The following is a 15,245-nucleotide window of genomic DNA, read 5'->3' as shown; positions in this document are numbered from 1 at the left end:
ATATAGGACATAGCATGTCCTTTTAGAAGACCCCTCACTCACCAACCTAGTTGGTGACATGCTTCATCATCGGGGTCCCACCTCGCTGGCAGAGTGCCAACAGGGTGTGCTACGACACCTGATTACAGTGGAGCGGGTATTTTGTCTTTTTATATGTGCAGTGATAGAAGGTTAAGTGATTTAAAAAGGGGGCCAGATCTACCCACTTCAAGACTTTATTCCTGAGTGACTGGACACCTTGGTAAAATAACTGTAACACCTTTGTCTAACTAGGCAGACTGCGGTGTTCAAGACGTGTAGTGATGATAAAATAGCGATGTGTGCTATGTGATTAAAATATAGGTCTTAGGTCTACATGTTTCAACCTCTTATGAATGTGGGTTTTCGTCAGGACCAAAAGGAAAAAGTGAAAAGGACCTGGGTGGTACGCACACGCTAAGGTGCGCCCTGCCCTCGATCCGTGATAAATGGGAACACAAAATTGTGTCCCTACACAAAATGTAGTCTTCTCTCCACTCTGGAAGAAAAACCTGTGAAGGAAAAGGGTGGTTGGGATCACACAATACAAAACAAACATTGGTTGTACATATAACAATTTTTTTTGCTGTAGGTAGATAGGAATGGTCGATTTACCATACCGGTATCAACTCCATTCAGGGTGTATCCAGCCATAAGAATCATCACTGCGTGGCTAAGATTCTGATACTGTTCTCAATAGGCTAAACTAGTATGTAAGCCTGTTGTTGGGAGTACGTTTTTGACTATATTGGCCTATTGATTAGTAAAGTTTTTTTGCGGTAAAAACTGTGCAGCTAAAGCATATCGTGGTGAAAAAAACAGCTAATCAGGGAGGTAGTGATGTCTCACAATATACCCATGCACGCCACATTCACTAATCCCAGTTGTAGGATCTGATAGTACGTTCTTTGGATGTAGCAAAATAACACACGGATATTCGTAAAACATTTGGCTTACTCATAGAGCGGTAAGAAACCGCCTCATGGGCGTTCGTGATCCAAAGGCGATGCTCGCGTAATCTGAGGAGTAACGAGAAAACACGAGCAGAAAAATGCGATGAGTGACAAGGCGTCCTCTCGTACGTACAAAACAAACAGAATCCAGGGGGATCATGACCTGACTTACTTGCGGCTTATGTTCCTTGGACTGGTAACCTACTTGGTTCCATCAACGATCCGCCCCGTGGTAATCCCTCACCCTCAGTGCGGGAGCGTTACAAATAGTTGGGTGCTCCGCTTCCTGAAAGGGGCGTGGGGGGGGCGTGGTCAGGCCGCTCACGTGTATCGCTCAGCCAATCAGCGGGCATTTGTGTTCAAACTGAGGCTTGGAACTCAGTTTCCATAGTAACCGTGGGCGCCTCGATGAATGCTCGGGAGCGCCCTTCTAAAGTCAGGATTACAAGGCAAATTTTGTTTGCATTTCTATCCCGATGGCCAAGTATGTTATAAGTACAAGACACCTGAGGCAAAAAAGAGAGGCTATATTTGATGTTTGTTTCTGAATTAAAATTTCGGAAATAAAGGAGCAAATTCGTATCTTGTCTCAAAAAAGATCGGGGCTTATACCACAGTTGACAGTGGCAATTGGATAAGTATAGGGACCACATCAGAGACCATCACGCAGTGTAGTCAGAAATATTTCTGTATGACCAAAATGATGGCGCCTACAGGTACATTTTCCAAGTATGTTGTTATTGTTGGTAAACATATTACCCCATGATTGAGTTCCAGGGAATATTGTCGTTCAGACCAGTCCTATGTGTTGACAGCCTATAGACCCATCTCTGTTCTTTTTCAAAGAGGCGTTGAGTCAGGTTGTTCCCTGGGCTTATCTGTTCAATGATAGTTCATTGAAGGTCGTCCGGCGTATGTCCTGCAGTTAGATAGTGTTCTGTCAATCTAGTCATGGACTTCTTACACCTGATGGTGCTCCTGTGTTCACCTATACGTAGCTTGACTTTTCTGTTGGTCATGCCAATGTAGTGCAGATTGCATGGGCACGTAATTCTGTACACTACATTTTCACTGTTACAGACCTCGGATTGTCCAGATCCTTCCTGGTTCTAGATTCAGGATCTTTGTGTTTGTCGTGAAGGGACACACACTACAATTGCCACACTTGTAGTGGCCTGTTACCTTAGGTAGTCCCCAAGCGTTTAGCACTGTTTCGTTTTGTACTGCTTTCATTATTGGTCTGGTGTTCACCACTGCATCTTTTATGCTTCTCGCTTTTTTTAAAAGAAAAAAGTGTTTTTTCCCATTGTCTTTTGCCAGAATTCAAGATCGACCAATGTTTATTTAGCACCCTGTTTACATCGTTGGAAATCTTGTTATATGTAGTGACACATGTGAGTGGATTTTCCTCAGTCGGCCTTACTGTGTTTTCCAAAAGTGCTTCTCGGGGTTGGTTGCGAGCACGTTTTTGACTCTTTTGCAAAATTCTGTCCGGATAGCCTCTGTCCTTCAGTTTTTTGGTGAGGTCGTTTGCTTGCTCTTTGTAGTCCTTAAGTTGACTGCAATTGCGACGGATTCGTAAATATTGCCCGTACGGAAGATTCTCTCGTAATGGCCTGGGATGAAAACTTTCGTATCTTAGAAGATTATTTCTTGCCGTAGGTTTGTAATGTGTTACAGTTTGAAAGTTCCCATTCACCTTGTTTATGACCAGATCCAGGAACACCAGTGTGTTATGGTCCTTGACATAGGTGAATTTTAGATTGTCATCGCAGGTGTTCATCCAGTTGAAAAAAGAGGCCAGAGAATCTTCTGTTCCATTCCAAACTGCCAGCACATCATCAATGTACCGTTTCCATAGCAGGACATTTGATCGTTTGGATTTTTACCATTTAGCTTACCAGTCCAAGTCACCAATACCTATAGTCCTAAAGGATCAAGGGGGTTAGAGAGAAAATAGGTAGTAATAATAACATTTAGCATTTCATAAATAACCACAAACTCGGGAATGGTTTAAAATCTTTATCTAAGTAAAATCTTTGAAAACTTATAAACATGAAAACGCAAATTAATTTTGTATTATGTTTAGACTAATGCAGATTTAAAAACATAAATATTTCAGAATAATTAGGAGAGAAAAATGTCGTTAAGCATTTAAACAGAGGGTGGGTAAGTAAAAAGGGTACAAAGGTACAAAGGTAGTTTATTGTGATGATTATTTAAAATCTTACAACATTTCACACAAAAAATTTAAAAGTTATATTCCAATTTAAAATCATATAAAATATCATAAAATGAACGTTACAATCCTTTAAGTGTTTGCATTAATTATGTTTCCGAGTTTCCTTTTAACTAACAGTAGGAACTTTACAAAGGAGGAGTTTAAAATTATATCATTTGGGATCATACAATTAATCACGGCCTGCCTGCATGACCGTATGCCGCGTGACTTGAGATGAGCTTTCAGCAATGTTTTTCTCTCTTGAAGGAAATCAGGGCAAATACACAGAAGATATTGAATGTCTTCCTCACCCCTGTTGCATTGTCTGCATAGCGTTTGGGTTTCTTGAAATTCCCATGGGGGAAGATGACATAGTCAAAACAAATGGAGGAGTGCCCCCTGTAGGCGAGACAGTAACAGTCTCTGCGCCTGAAGCTTAAGGCTTAACCAAGCACTTGTGCCCAACCTTAATATAGGACATAGCATGTCCTTTTAGAAGACCCCTCACTCACCAACCTAGTTGGTGACATGCTTCATCATCGGGGTCCCACCTCGCTGGCAGAGTGCCAACAGGGTGTGCTACGACACCTGATTACAGTGGAGCGGGTATTTTGTCTTTTTATATGTGCAGTGATAGAAGGTTAAGTGATTTAAAAAGGGGGCCAGATCTACCCACTTCAAGACTTTATTCCTGAGTGACTGGACACCTTGGTAAAATAACTGTAACACCTTTGTCTAACTAGGCAGACTGCGGTGTTCAAGACGTGTAGTGATGATAAAATAGCGATGTGTGCTATGTGATTAAAATATAGGTCTTAGGTCTACATGTTTCAACCTCTTATGAATGTGGGTTTTCGTCAGGACCAAAAGGAAAAAGTGAAAAGGACCTGGGTGGTACGCACACGCTAAGGTGCGCCCTGCCCTCGATCCGTGATAAATGGGAACACAAAATTGTGTCCCTACACAAAATGTAGTCTTCTCTCCACTCTGGAAGAAAAACCTGTGAAGGAAAAGGGTGGTTGGGATCACACAATACAAAACAAACATTGGTTGTACATATAACAAATTTTTTTGCTGTAGGTAGATAGGAATGGTCGATTTACCATACCGGTATCAACTCCATTCAGGGTGTATCCAGCCATAAGAATCATCACTGCGTGGCTAAGATACTGATACTGTTCTCAATAGGCTAAACTAGTATGTAAGCCTGTTGTTGGGAGTACGTTTTTGACTATATTGGCCTATTGATTAGTAAAGTTTTTTTGCGGTAAAAACTGTGCAGCTAAAGCATATCGTGGTGAAAAAAACAGCTAATCAGGGAGGTAGTGATGTCTCACAATATACCCATGCACGCCACATTCACTAATCCCAGTTGTAGGATCTGATAGTACGTTCTTTGGATGTAGCAAAATAACACACGGATATTCGTAAAACATTTGGCTTACTCATAGAGCGGTAAGAAACCGCCTCATGGGCGTTCGTGATCCAAAGGCGATGCTCGCGTAATCTGAGGAGTAACGAGAAAACACGAGCAGAAAAATGCGATGAGTGACAAGGCGTCCTCTCGTACGTACAAAACAAACAGAATCCAGGGGGATCATGACCTGACTTACTTGCGGCTTATGTTCCTTGGACTGGTAACCTACTTGGTTCCATCAACGATCCGCCCCGTGGTAATCCCTCACCCTCAGTGCGGGAGCGTTACAAATAGTTGGGTGCTCCGCTTCCTGAAAGGGGCGTGGGGGGGGGCGTGGTCAGGCCGCTCACGTGTATCGCTCAGCCAATCAGCGGGCATTTGTGTTCAAACTGAGGCTTGGAACTCAGTTTCCATAGTAACCGTGGGCGCCTCGATGAATGCTCGGGAGCGCCCTTCTAAAGTCAGGATTACGAGGCAAATTTTGTTTGCATTTCTATCCCGATGGCCAAGTATGTTATAAGTACAAGACACCTGAGGCAAAAAAGAGAGGCTATATTTGATGTTTGTTTCTGAATTAAAATTTCGGAAATAAAGGAGCAAATTCGTATCTTGTCTCAAAAAAGATCGGGGCTTATACCACAGTTGACAGTGGCAATCGGATAAGTATAGGGACCACATCAGAGACCATCACGCAGTGTAGTCAGAAATATTTCTGTATGACCAAAATGATGGTGCCTACAGGTACATTTTCCAAGTATGTTGTTATTGTTGGTAAACATATTACCCCATGATTGAGTTCCAGGGAATATTGTCGTTCAGACCAGTCCTATGTGTTGACAGCCTATAGACCCATCTCTGTTCTTTTTCAAAGAGGCGTTGAGTCAGGTTGTTCCCTGGGCTTATCTGTTCAATGATAGTTCATTGAAGGTCGTCCGGCGTATGTCCTGCAGTTAGATAGTGTTCTGTCAATCTAGTCATGGACTTCTTACACCTGATGGTGCTCCTGTGTTCACCTATACGTAGCTTGACTTTTCTGTTGGTCATGCCAATGTAGTGCAGATTGCATGGGCACGTAATTCTGTACACTATATTTTCACTGTTACAGACCTCGGATTGTCCAGATCCTTCCTGGTTCTAGATTCAGGATCTTTGTGTTTGTCGTGAAGGGACACACACTACAATTGCCACACTTGTAGTGGCCTGTTACCTTAGGTAGTCCCCAAGCGTTTAGCACTGTTTCGTTTTGTACTGCTTTCATTATTGGTCTGGTGTTCACCACTGCATCTTTTATGCTTCTCGCTTTTTTTAAAAGAAAAAAGTGTTTTTTCCCATTGTCTTTTGCCAGAATTCAAGATCGACCAATGTTTATTTAGCACCCTGTTTACATCGTTGGAAATCTTGTTATATGTAGTGACACATGTGAGTGGATTTTCCTCAGTCGGCCTTACTGTGTTTTCCAAAAGTGCTTCTCGGGGTTGGTTGCGAGCACGTTTTTGACTCTTTTGCAAAATTCTGTCCGGATAGCCTCTGTCCTTCAGTTTTTTGGTGAGGTCGTTTGCTTGCTCTTTGTAGTCCTTAAGTTGACTGCAATTGCGACGGATTCGTAAATATTGCCCGTACGGAAGATTCTCTCGTAATGGCCTGGGATGAAAACTTTCGTATCTTAGAAGATTATTTCTTGCCGTAGGTTTGTAATGTGTTACAGTTTGAAAGTTCCCATTCACCTTGTTTATGACCAGATCCAGGAACACCAGTGTGTTATGGTCCTTGACATAGGTGAATTTTAGATTGTCATCGCAGGTGTTCATCCAGTTGAAAAAAGAGGCCAGAGAATCTTCTGTTCCATTCCAAACTGCCAGCACATCATCAATGTACCGTTTCCATAGCAGGACATTTGATCTGTAGGTTTTTTTTTTCACTCAGTATATGTTTCTTCTCAAAGTCATGAACATATAGTCCTGCCACGCTGGGGGCAAATGTGCTCCCCATCGAAGTTCCGCCCGTCTGGAGGTATAGTGTTCCCTCGAATTCGAAATAATTCTTTTTTAATGCAAGCCTTGCACATTCTAAGATAAAATTTCTCGGGGTTCTTGAGTTCCATTCTTCCTCCTCTAGAGCTTTTTCCAGGACCATCAGTGTTGCGTCCTGGGGAATGCTTGTATACAAACTCTCAATGTCGAAACTCACCAGGATGGTGTTGTTATCCACAGTGAGATCGTTGAGTATTTGTAGGTATGTACTCGTTTTTTGTACCAATTTCTTGAAGAAGACATCACAAAAACGGGACAGTGGTTCTAGAAGTGAACCCAGGCCGGATACTATCGGTCTCCCTGGTGGGGGTAGTTTATTTTTGTTCATTTTTGGGAGTGTATAGAAGTAGGGTGTCCTTCCTTCACTTTTGCACAAAAAATCTGCCTCCTGTTTGCAAATATACCCTTCCGCTTCTCCGTAGTCCACCAGTGATTTTATCTCGCTGCGCAGCTCCTCCGTGGGGTCACTGGGTAATCTCCGATAGCTCATCTCATCTGACAGTAATCTTCAGCATTCAGTTTGATATGCTGACTTGTCCAATATCACCACTCCACCGCCTTTGTCCGCGGGTTTGATCACGATAGTGTCACAATTTCTCAGAGTCTCCAGGGCTACTCTTTCCTTCTTGGTCAGATTAGTAAATGTTGTTTTCGGGGTCAACTGCTCTACTTCATTGAAGACCGCCTATTCAAATGTGGTTACTTCCACTGGGATCGTGTGTGGTGGTGATACGAAGGATGATTTAATTCTTAGGCCTGTTTCATTAGGGTCATCGTTAGTGATCATCTCGTCTTTCTTTTCAAAAAATGCTCTTAGTTTCAGTTTTCTAAAAAAGGATGAAAGCTCACACTGGAGTTTGAATTTGTCCAAATTCGCCGTCGGGACAAACCCGAGGCCTTTGTTCAATACTTGTTCCTCATCCTTGGAGAGGGGTCTAGTCGCTAGATTTGTGACTAGGTTTTCCGGTTGCTGGGTCCTGCCTGTGGAGTCTTGCTCCGAAGTTGATTCATGTCCGGCTCCTCCGATCCCCAATGTACTTGGTTGCCTTGTTTTCCCGGTCTTCTCTTTCCCCTTCCCCTTCCGCGCCTGGCTAAAAAAGGCGGTCTATAAGCATTAGGTGGGTAGAAGGGTTGCTGGAATGGCGGTTGCCACCCATACATCTGATAGTTCTGGGGGTTGAATGGATCTGGATAGCCTTGCATCGGTACTGGATTGAACGATGGCCAGTTACTCTGCATTCTTCCACGACCTCTTCCTCTTGGTTTGGTGCTTCCATTGCCTGAGTTACTACTAGCATTGGAGGTATTGCTTGAGGCATTACTTGAGGCATCCGAATTGTCATCTGCCTTCGAGGGTGGTACATATTCCGGATCTGAATAGGGATAGGCTTTCACCATGGAAAATCTTTTTAGGTCTTTCTGAAACTTTTGCACTTTCTGCTGCATCAGATTCTCCTTGTACTCATTAATTTCCTTATTTAGTTCTTCAAGTTTCTTCTTGTAACCGGTGATCGTTGTTTTTATCTGGCCTTCAGCTAGTTGGATTTCGACTTGTATTTTTTCTGACAGTCTTATAGCAGTTTTCAGGATGAGGACTATCCAGTAGTGCGTACAGTGCCATGCTATTGCTGCCCAGTCTTTTCGGAAGGCAGCATCATCCAAGAAAATTCGCGGTGCGTTCGTAACTAGTAGACCCTTGGGTGCCATATTGTTGCTCAGGTACTGTTTTAGAATGGTGCCATGTAGGATAGTTCTAATCCTGTTCCTTTTTAGCTCTGTTAGATTCTCCCAATCCGTTGTTTGTGATATGCTTTGTGCTATATTCGCATCCGCGAATATAGACAGATCTCCCATGATTTCTTCGACCTCCTCTGAGGTGTAGGAGAGGCCTTGGTTCTCGCTCATGGTTGCGGATAGAGTATGTGATGACTATGTGTTACTCTCGCAGCTGTGCGCTGCCTAACTATGGAAAAAACAATGGGAGAGTGAGGGTTTTTCACTCAGAAGTGAGGTGAGAGCTCCTATTCCCCTGTAAGCGTTATAATCAAAACAAATGGAGGAGTGCCCCCTGTAGGCGAGACAGTAACAGTCTCTGCGCCTGAAGCTTAAGGCTTAGCCAAGCACTTGTGCCCAACCTTAATATAGGACATAGCATGTCCTTTTAGAAGACCCCTCACTCACCAACCTAGTTGGTGACATGCTTCATAATCGGGGTCCCACCCCGCTGGCCGAGTGCCAACAGGGTGTGCTACGACACCTGATTACAGTGGAGCGGGTATTTTGTCTTTTTATATGTGCAGTGATAGAAGGTTAAGTGATTTAAAAAGGAGGCCAGATCTACTCACTTCAAGACTTTATTCCTGAGTGACTGAACACCCTGGTAAAAGAACTTTAACACCTTTGTCTAACTAGGCAGACTGCGGTGTTCAAGACGTGTAGTGATGATAAAATAGCGACGTGTGCTATGTGATTAAAATATAGGTCTTAGGTCTACATGTTTCAACCTCTTATGATTGTGGGTTTTCGTCAGGACCAAAAGGAAAAAGTGAAAAGGACCTCACTCTCCCATTGTTTTTTCCACGGAAGATGACATAGGCCTGGCATGCATCGGAATCTTGCTTTAAGGAGCACCTGCTTGTTTTTTTCCGTCCACGGGGTTATCAGATATTGTTGTATCTCCTTCTTTTTGTAAGCGTTTAGCACAATCCAGGCGTATTTCCTCTTGGTAAGGGTAGCCTTATCCTTTATAATGGATAGGTGGGCTGCAGTTTTATTAATGATTTTCTTGAATGATGACTTGGTTATATTCGTTTCCCATATAGACGTGACCCCAAACTCATTGATTGCTTCTCTAAGATATATAGCTGCAGAAGAATTAGTATCCTTATTTATTTCTCTCCATAAGAGCATTGATATCTCGTTTTTCTGGTACCTTTTTATTTGATTTCAGACTTTTATAAAGTGGCCTTTCCTAGCGAACTGTTGGTTGGTTAGACCAAACTCCAACCTTACTTGCGCCGGGGAAGCGTTCACTGGGAGATGAAATAACACTCGGTATATTCTAGTTATGATTTTGTTCAAGATATCACTGTCTTTACCCATCAAGGCTTCGCTGCCATAAACAATAGTGGGCAGGAGTTTTGCACCGACAATGCTCAAGAGAGGACCATACGTCAGGGTGGGGAGCGACTTCTGCACAATTCTAAATGCAGCAGCTAGTGCGTTCGCTTTTCTTTGCGCGTCACTCATATGTAGGTGGTAGTTGCCCTTTGAATCAAATAGTACGCCAGGTATTTATAGACCTCTACTTGTTCAAGCTCTATTTTGTCCATGAACCATTGGCTTTTATATTTCAACTTAGCGTTTTTGGCAACTACCATAATCTTGGTTTTGATCTCGTTTATAACCATCCCATTCTCTTTAGAATAGATATAGGTCCTTCTCATTAACCGCTGTAAGCCCACTTTTGTGTGGCTCATAAGTATAACGTCGTCTGCGTACATCAGGCTTGTGAGCCTTTTGTCAGCTAGTTTCAGGGGATGCGCATTTTCCTCGTCCAATATTCCTGGTAGGTCCGCAAGAAACAAATTAAAAAGAAGGGGGGCTAAAACACAGCCTTGCTTTAGACCTTCATTAGCTGGGATCTCCCTGGATAATGTGTTACCATCACCCATCCTCACACTCACCCATGTCTCTGAGTATAAGAGGCAGATTAGCTTAAGTAGGGGGGCTGGAATTTTCATTTTTTCTAATTTGTTCCAGAGTAATTTACGGTTGACACAGTCAAATGCAGATTTATAGTCTATAAAACAAAGATACAAGGGTTGTTTTGATCTAAGCCACTTGTTCATCAGTAGGGCAAGAACCATTATGTTAGTGGTAGTTCCTAATCCTTGTATAAAACCTGTTTGGTTTAAAGGCATTATTTTTTCTTCCGACACCCAGGCAGTTAGTTTCATCAAAATTATTCTGGCAAATAGCTTGGCATCCATGTCTTGCAATGTGATCAGTCTATAGTTTTCTGGGAGTGCCCAACATCCTTTTTTAAAAATTGGAGTTATTAGAGATCCGCGCCATGACTTGGGTACCGATCCTGTCCGAGCGACTTCTAAATACAATTTTTCAAGGTATATTGCCCATAATTCTGGGTTTTCTTTGAAGAGCTCAAATGGTATCCCATTTGGTCCGGGAGCATAGTTCTTCTGTTGTTTTATGGGTTTGATTATCTCTTCTTTTCCTATATCTAATTGTGTATCCATATCACAATCATGATGAGTAATGTGGTTCACTTTGTGAGATTTATGCCCTTGTTGAATTCCCAGAGAGGTTGTATGTAGAGAGTCTTGGTTCAGGTGTTTCCTCAAGAACTTGTACCATTCCTGCTCCGTTATAGGTGATGAGACTGCTTGCTTGTTGGGACGAGCAAGACCATTGATAATACACCTGAAGTCTCTTGAGTTCTTCTTGTTGCTTGCGTGGAAAATTTTTGCCCAGATTTCTTGTTTTGCTTTGTTTTTCACACCCCATATCAGTTTTTTCAAATTAAAATTTATTGACTTTAACTTTCCAATCATTTCTGCGTTGGCACCCGATTTCTTAGTTAATATGATAGTCCTATTACGTTCTTTTTTCAGTGACCTAATTGTATGCGGTAGGTTTAGAAAATCTTCATTTTCCTTCTTGGTCTCCTTCCTGTTTTTAAACCTATTTGTTTTAGTTTGACCTTCTGTTTTAGTTAACATCCCAATCAGATTTTCCCATTGCTCCATTACTGTTTTTGATGCAGTGTCATTCAGGCATTTTACCAAGGTCTTTTCCACTTGGTCGTTCATTTCTTCTTTGTTACCCGTGTTCCAGATCAATTTTTATAGTTAATAGTACCAATATGCCCTTGGACCGTCTGATAGATTTTTTTCATAGTTATTCTGGTGTCCATTAGTATTAACTGCTGGGTATGGTCACTTTCCATTACTTTGTTTAGTTGGTATGAGATGATGTTATGGAACATATATAGTGATGTCATCGTGTAATCAATCCTCGAGGTTGCATTGTGACCAAAATAGCTGTATCTTGGTGGGACATCCGATTTTATTCTCTCATTAAGTATTCGAAGACCCAAAGCTTCCATATCCTTTACGAATTTCTATCCCGTTTTATTAGTGTTTCTGTTGTTATCAATCCCTATATCCTGCTCAGGTATTAGCCATTGATGGTTTTGGAATAGCGTGTTCTCATCTCTTAGGTGGGATGACAATAAATTAAGATTGAAATCCCCGGTTATCAGAAAATCTGCTTACGGATCCTCCAACATTTTATCGATTAGGACGTTGTTCAGGGTTCCACATGTTGTCTCCATATTCTTATTGGTGGGCAGTATATAGACAGTAATCAAATATAGTGTTCTAGGATTCTGAGAGTTTATTTTATAACTCAGTTTAACCATCAGAATGTTTGAGTCATCTATCCCTACTTGTTTGTGGTCGATGTGCAACGCATTTGAAATGAATATTGCCTGCCCCCCACTGGCTCGCCCAAACCTCTGCTCTTTCTTTGCGTTTTTGTAATAACCGGCATAGCCGTGTAGCATAAATGGATTAAGTTCCCATGTTTCCTGCAAAGCTATTGTGTCTGGATTTCCCACTATAGAATCAATTTGTGCATTATGAATTTTCCCCCTCAAACCATTAATGTTCCAGGAACATAATCTTAATCTTTCTTTGACTTCAGTGTTGTCTCCTATTTGAGTTGGAGTACCATATCATTGTGACTGATATTTATGGAGTGCCATGGTGATCCATTTATCGTTTATTTCTAGTTTTCTTTCTGCCACATTTTGGTAGAAGGAACCTTCATTTTTTACCGGTGATCTGCCTAATGCATTTTTTAAGACTGATACAATCTTTGTCCCTACCATTTTCTGTTTCGGTGATGTATCAGCTTCTATAAAAGGGGTAGGGTAAACCTCAGGGGTTTGTTTAGTTAGTATTATGCCCCAGGATTTGAATGTCATTTGTTCCTTCATTATCTGTTGAGCTATGGGTAACGATGTTAGTGAGATTAAGGTTGGAGTCTGGGTGTTAAGTTCGTCCTCCATAAACTGTACGGAGATAATATCTTCAGTTGTAATATTGTTCAGTGAGGGTATGGATTTGAAAAGTGGAAGTAGATTCCCTCGATTGAGTATGTCATGTCTACCTCTAGAGTGGAATTCTGGTGTAAATATAAGTTTCTCGCTAGTTTTTGGACTATGACGAATAGCTGCCTCCTTTTTCATGATTTGTTTCGTTGTGTAGCTGATTGTTTTATTCCCATCCCTGCTTTTTATCTGCAGATAGATTGTCCCTTTCAGGTTTTGTTTCAGGACTGGTTTCTACCCTCCGGGCTATGAGGACCCTTTCTTTTTTTGTATCTTCCTCCGTGCCAACCTTGTTGTGGGAGGCAATCCTTGTTTCAGTCTGTTTAATAGGCATGGTTCCGTTCGTTATGTTAGGATTGTAAGTACTGGACTCTATTTCTTCTTTGTTTTGGATTTCATCTCGAATAGATACTATTTGTAAATTGTTTGATATACTGTTTGTTACTTGTACTTCCCATGCTCTGTTGTCTTCCCGTACCGACATTTGAGGTTCCTTTATCCTGTCAGATGATGTTGAGTTTGGGCCATTTGTTGGTTGTTTTTCAAAAATAGGGAAGATGTTCTTTTTATCTATCTTTTTTTTTTCCTGAAGTAGATGATGTCGGATCCTCAGCTATGGTGCTTATGATATTCAGCTTTGGTTTCTCATTTTTTCTAGCTTTGCGAAGTTTTTTCTTTTGACGTTTTGACATCTTAGAGAAACCATCTGACTCTGTGTCACTGTAGTTTTGATCGTTTTTGGAGGTGTTACACAGAGTTTCACACGTGGTTTCCTTTTCCGGTAGAACCTTTACCAGGGGGAATGGAAGAGTGACTATGTCGCCAGGTTGTTCTGTTAACTGTTGTGGAACTTTGGATTGTAGGTTATCCACTTCAACCCCAGTTGCAGTTTTTTCCATTGCCCTCGTACTATCCATGTTTGATTTGGGTTTATCCTTACTGAGTTCGATATTTCTTTTTGTATCTTCTATTATACTTGTTAGTACTGCTTGTAGGACTGATAGTTTGTCCATGATAGGAACATAGATGCAATCGGAGGTTGTTTTTTCGTATTCTCTTTGTGCTCTGATTATCAAATCATTTAATTGAGCAAGTTTGTTGTCGATTCCCACCACATTGTTTGCCATCATTTTTAACAGGTCGATTTGAATGTCCATTTTATTTGATTGGTACTGTAGGGCTTCTAATGTAAGGGTCGATGTTTGATAGAAAAGATCCCAGGGTTTAACTGCATCGTGTTGTTTGCCTCCTAGTTCTATACTTTGTTCAGTTTCGCGCTTGGTTTGATCATATCCCCTGTCTTGTATAGGTTCTTCCTTAGTGTTGTCATTATTGATGGTATTGTCAATCGTATTAAAGGATAAGTTATTATTTTCCTGAGATCCTTCTGAGTTTTCCCCTAACATCCTAGTTTCGTTTGTTAAATCCTTGAGGGTATTATTATTCTTAACACTCCTCTGGGACTCCCGATGGTAGTTGGAGTTTGTTTCAGATTCCGTAGTGGTAATACCCAAACAATTCTTTATCTCAACTTTCACTTCAAAGGGAATCCTTTGTACTGGTTGCTCAGTCCTATCTTGGCTCTCATGTTGGATAGTTTTCATGGATTGGATTTCATGTTGGTTGATTTCAATGGATTGTGACATCAACATGTTTGAGGTTGTAACATCCCAGTTTGACGTTTCAAGGGCGTTAGTATCATTCATCGATAATATGTTGGGGTTTTGCTTCTCCTTTGGGGGTTCCTGCTGAGTTAGCCATTGCTGTTTGTCTCCATTTTGTTTGACTAAGTCATCAGATTCGTACTTTTTCCAGTTTTGTTCTGATTGCTCCATTTTTTCCCTTTGTGTGTTGATTTGCGACAGGTTTAGTGTTTCCATGGTGGTATTAATAGGTTTCATAGGGGTTTGTAATTTGTCATTATTTGTTTCTGTTCTCATTGACATCGTACCTCCTGCAGGATCCTTAAAAAATTGAAATTTGTCTGGGATTTTTCCTGCTTTCTCGAACATCCTCACAATCGGGGATATAAGTGACTGGGTCTGACCAGGTGCGTTAATTTTTACCTTTTTTGATGTAGTAGATTGTTGCAATCTCTTAGCGCGTTTAGTTGCTGTTCCCACAGTCCTTACTTTTCCCGATCGCATGTCGTTGAGTGTGCTGTAATTGTAGTTATAGTTTAGATCGTTATATCTGCTAATTTGTTAGTTGGAAACACTCCTGGTTCCCCCCCTCTTAAAGACTCGTGTCCCAAGCCTATCTATCCGCGCAACACTAGTGCAGTCCCAGGCCTGTCTACTCTCTCTGGTTGCTCTGGTGCCCTGCCGCGTGAAATTACCACATAACCAGGTTACACACAGCAAAGGAGCAGCTGCCGTCAGGGAAAGCGCTACAGTGAAAGCGAATTGAGTTATAGACGGACCCCCTGAGCCTGAGGGGTATGTTGACTAGAGTCCCAGTCTAATCGCGA

This window comes from Lissotriton helveticus, chromosome 6 (genome assembly GCF_964261635.1).
Source record: "Lissotriton helveticus chromosome 6, aLisHel1.1, whole genome shotgun sequence".
Lineage (NCBI taxonomy): Eukaryota > Metazoa > Chordata > Amphibia > Caudata > Salamandridae > Lissotriton > Lissotriton helveticus.
This window is presented reverse-complemented; position numbering follows the sequence as displayed.